The sequence below is a fragment of the Mustela nigripes genome, chromosome X (assembly GCF_022355385.1).
Source record: "Mustela nigripes isolate SB6536 chromosome X, MUSNIG.SB6536, whole genome shotgun sequence".
NCBI classification, from domain to species: domain Eukaryota; kingdom Metazoa; phylum Chordata; class Mammalia; order Carnivora; family Mustelidae; genus Mustela; species Mustela nigripes.
The window spans coordinates 26,749,500-26,753,969 of record NC_081575.1 but is presented as its reverse complement, the minus strand read 5'-3'; the positions used below and the strand labels follow the sequence as shown (position 1 = coordinate 26,753,969).

The window sequence follows — 4,470 nt, the reverse complement described above, 5'->3', positions numbered from 1 at the left end:
CTTAACCCACTGAGCCACCCAGGTGCCCCAAAGCTTTGTATCTTATAGATAAATCTAAATCTTCTCATAAAACTATAAACTATATGATCAGCCTGAACCAGGCAAATACATACTGTGAAAATACAAGACTTGCATGCCATGCAGAGCTGATGACTTTTAATAACTCCTGAACAGCAGAAAGCATGGTATTTAAGAAAAACCATAAAAACAAAATCTTTCTCAAGTGTCAGATGAAGCCATAAATGCTTCCAGGCAGATAGGAAAAGCCCTAAATTTTCTTCTGAAGCAGTCTTTTAATATTTTGATTTCTTAGAACTTGGGCCAAGAGAAGACAGTTCCCCAAAATTCTTTACCCCTAGCTCTTAGCAAAGTGTCTAGCATGTCATAGGGGCAAAATAAATATTTACTGAGTGGATAAACAAACCTAGATGCTTTATGCTACAAGATCCTTCAGGAGAATAATAAGAATCATGATAACGGTGCTCACTTCAGCGGCACATATACTAAAATTGGAACAATATAGAGATCAGCATGGCCCCTGCACAAGGATGACATGCAAATTCATGAAGCATTCCATTTTTTTTTTCTGGCAGTAGAGGGAGTCTCTTTAAGAAAATAGTTTGAACAGTTTGTTAAAATTTTCCATCGTATTTCATTTCTGTAACAGTTGATATCTGGCTGTCCTTTTTATAATGCAGAGTGAGAACTTTCCCTACCATGCCTGATAAATAGGCAAGTTCCATTGCCAAGAATGTGTTGTCCAAACTGCCTGTTTAGTTTTTAAAGATAGAACTCCACCCTTTGCTTGGTTTTAAGTATGTATGGAATGTTATGATAGGACATAGTAGTAGTGGTAGTCAGACAAATGGAAATGGTGGGGAGACAAAAATATACATGTAAAATAAACTCAGTATTTTAATAAAGAAAAAGAATCATGATAACAGCAAATAGAAACAATTATTGAGAATTTATTATGTGCTAGATACCATGCCAAACACTGGGGACCATTATCTCCCTTAATCATCACTACAATTTTATAAATTCCATGAGAGCATGAATTTTTATTTTTTTATTCACTGGTATGTCCCCAATGCTTAAAACATGAATGACTTAATCAATATTTGTTCAATGAATGAATCTAAAGTGGATATTATTATTATGGCCTATATGCACATGAGGAATCTGAGGCTTAATAAGGTTAATTAGTTAATTGACTTGCCCAGCTAGTAAATGACAGAGTTGGATTCAAATCCAGATAATGCAAGCAAAAACCTCTCTCAACCATTAGCTATACTGACACTAACTCACACTTTAAAGTCTTGTACAAACCAGTGACTTTCAAAGACCATACACATACAATATATGATGGATATGTTTTGATAGCAACTAGAACTGAAGAGACTTAGACCATGAGGTACTGCTTAGAATAGGTAAAGAAGGGAATTTAAACACACAAAAAAATGGGTCTCTCCCAAACACCTATATGAAAGATCACTGTGAAATTTTAAAAGCATTCTCATCAAAGGATGAAGGCAAGGATAATTTTACCAAGGATATTCTATCACCACTGTTATGTATTACTGTATTGGAGGTCATGGACAAAGCAACAAGATAGGAAAATAAGTAATATCTTTTAGAATTGGAAAGGAAGAAGCAATACAATCATTATTCTTAAACAAAATAATCCATTAAAAATCCACAAAAAGCTAAAAACTATTAAAATCAAGAGAGTTCAGCAAAACTGTTGGATTCAGTATCACATTCTTATTCAGTAATAGCAACCAATTTTAAAAATGCAAAATTAATTTTTAGTTTTTTTAGAAGTAATTCACCACAGATTTCAAAACTCTATGGTATCTGGAAATAAATATAATAAAAGTTATATCAAAGATCTTTATGAAGACAATATATTCTATTGAGGGACATAAGTGAAGACTTGGATAAATGAATGCATCATATTCATGGATGGAAATTATATATAGATGTCAATTCTCCTCAAATTGACTTGCTAATTCATTGCAATTCCAGTCAAAATTCCAACTGGAATTAAGAATAGAGTTAAGAATAGACTAAATGATCTTGTATAAGAAGAAGGAATCTTACACTATCAGATTTTAAGACTTAAAAGGAATAATATATTTTAAATGGGGTATGGGTACAGCAATGTACAAACAGACAACCAGAACAGATTAGAAAGTCAAGAAGCTGTCTCACATATATATAGAAACTTGGCATATAAAAGAGATGGAATTACAATTCAGTGGTGAAAAAAACATATTATTCAAAGAGTTGTGCTGGGATAAATGTTTTTCCAGGTTAAAAATTAGAAAACTACATCTCACATCACACATATTAAACAAATTCAAGTGGTCTAAAAATGTAAATGGAGATGTTAAAAAACTTTTTAGAAACAAATACAACAGACTCTAGGAGACACGGGAAAGGATTTCTTAAATTCAACACTATAGGCACGAACCTTAGAGAGAAACATTGATATTTGATGATATTTGAATATAAAATTTCCATATGAATAATGGATTATTATGGAACCCTAAAAAAGGATGAGATCTTGCCACTTGTGGCAACATGGATGGACCTAGAGGGTATTATGCTAAGTGAAATAAGTCAGACAGAGAAAGGCAAATACCTTATGTTTTCACTTATATGTAATCTAAAAAACAAATGAATAAACAAATAAAAAGCAGAATCAGGCTTAGTAATACAGAAAACAAACTGATGATTGTCAGAAGGAAGGGGATGGGAGGATGAGCAAAATGGGTGAAGGGGAGTGGAAGATACAGGCTTCCAGTTATGGGATGAATAAATCAAGGGAATAAAAGTCACCGCATAGGGAATATAGTCAATGATATTGTAATAGCATTGTATAGGGACAGATGAGAGCTATACTTGTGGTGAGCATAACATAACCTATAGAGAAGCTGAATCACTCTGCTGTACACTTGAAACTAATGTGACTTTATGTGTCAACTATACTTAAAATTTTTTAAAAAAAGTAAAAATTCCATATGAAAAAAGTCACCATTAAAAATCTACAATATAAAAAAAGTTCCAATATGAGCCACAGACTAGGAAAAATATTTGTATTGTAATATATTTATATTATAGTACCTATTGTACTAATATATCAATATCTAGAATATATGAAGAGTTCATTAAAACACTAAGAAAAAGCAACACAATAGAAAAATAGGTGGATCGGTGAAAACTAGCCAAGGCTGGGGTGGGGTGTGGAGGCAAAAGACATGCCATCTCACTCTCAAAAAAGAGGGCCTGCCTTAGAAAGACAAAGTGGAGGAAACCTGGAGACCTACTCAACACAAAACCTCCTGAAAGAGCTCATAGAAAAAAGACTGAAGACTCCTTCTCGCCTGGGAGCTGGCAGTTCAAAGCCTCAACCCGGCTTGAGGTACCAGACCATGAGAACGGAAAATGTTGAGCGAACCCGAAAAAACGTCCACCGATAAACCCTGCCCCAATTCGTGACCCTTGATGAACTCACTTTTTGTCAGGGAAAATCCAGTCACCATCCCTGAGTTCGAAATTCTTGGCAGACATCTTCAATGCTGCCACCACAGCCACTCGCAGCTACGTCTCTGCAGGAGGAAGCAGGCCAGGAACTTTCAGCACTCTGGGGCTGTCCCCACGACACCTGACTCCATGGCACCACTGCACCAGGGCTTGGTAATGAGGACATTTGGCTGGGGTTTCTTGCCAGAAATGAGTTTTTCTTGGAGTTCTAGCTGTTTTCCATAGCTGCAACAGCTGACTGGGGCCCACACTAAGGCAAAGAGGAGACAGAAGAGAAGAGCAGCAATTCTAGGAACAGAAAACTGACCACTTTCGGGAAGGTAGGACATGAGGAGAAGTGAATCTGAAGTGACAGGAAGATAGACCGTGGGCGGAGGGTCCCGCTCCCGGCAAGCGGTAGAGCAGCAGAGCACAAAAACGGAACTTTCAGAAGTCTGCTCCACTGAGGGACAACACTCCAGAGGCTAAATAGAGGTGGAATCCTCGTAGGGACAGTGTCCCTCGTAGGGACAGACCATTGACTGCTTTTCTCTGAGGGTACACTGAAGAGTTGGGCCCCGAGCTCTCAGCTGCTATGGGGCTGGAGATTGGGAGGCCACCATTTTCATTCCTGTCCTCCAGAGCTCTACAGAAAGCATTCAGGGAACAAAAGCTCCCAAGAGCAAACCCGAGCAGATTACTTAGCTGGCCCCTGGCAAGGGCAGGGCCATTCCACCTCTGTGAAAGACATTTGAGAATCACTGCAACAGGCCCCTCCCCCAGAAGATCAGCAAAAACATCCAGCCAAGACCAAGTTTACCGATCTATGAGAACTGCAGAACTCTGGAGCTAGGGGAAAGCAACACATAAAATTCATGGCTTTTTTTGCATGATCCTTTAGTCTTGCAAAGTTAAATTTTTTTAATTTTAGTTTTTTCTTAT

The 4,470-nt window shown here is 37.2% G+C and overlaps 1 non-coding gene across 1 annotated transcript; it reads left to right on the top strand.

The window, feature by feature from the left end:
- Window positions 1-479: 479 nt before the first annotated feature.
- LOC132007899 (U6 spliceosomal RNA) lies at window positions 480-583 on the top strand. Its single transcript, XR_009401455.1, has one exon. It is a non-coding gene; the product is annotated as a U6 spliceosomal RNA (small nuclear RNA).
- Window positions 584-4,470: the final 3,887 nt, after the last annotated feature.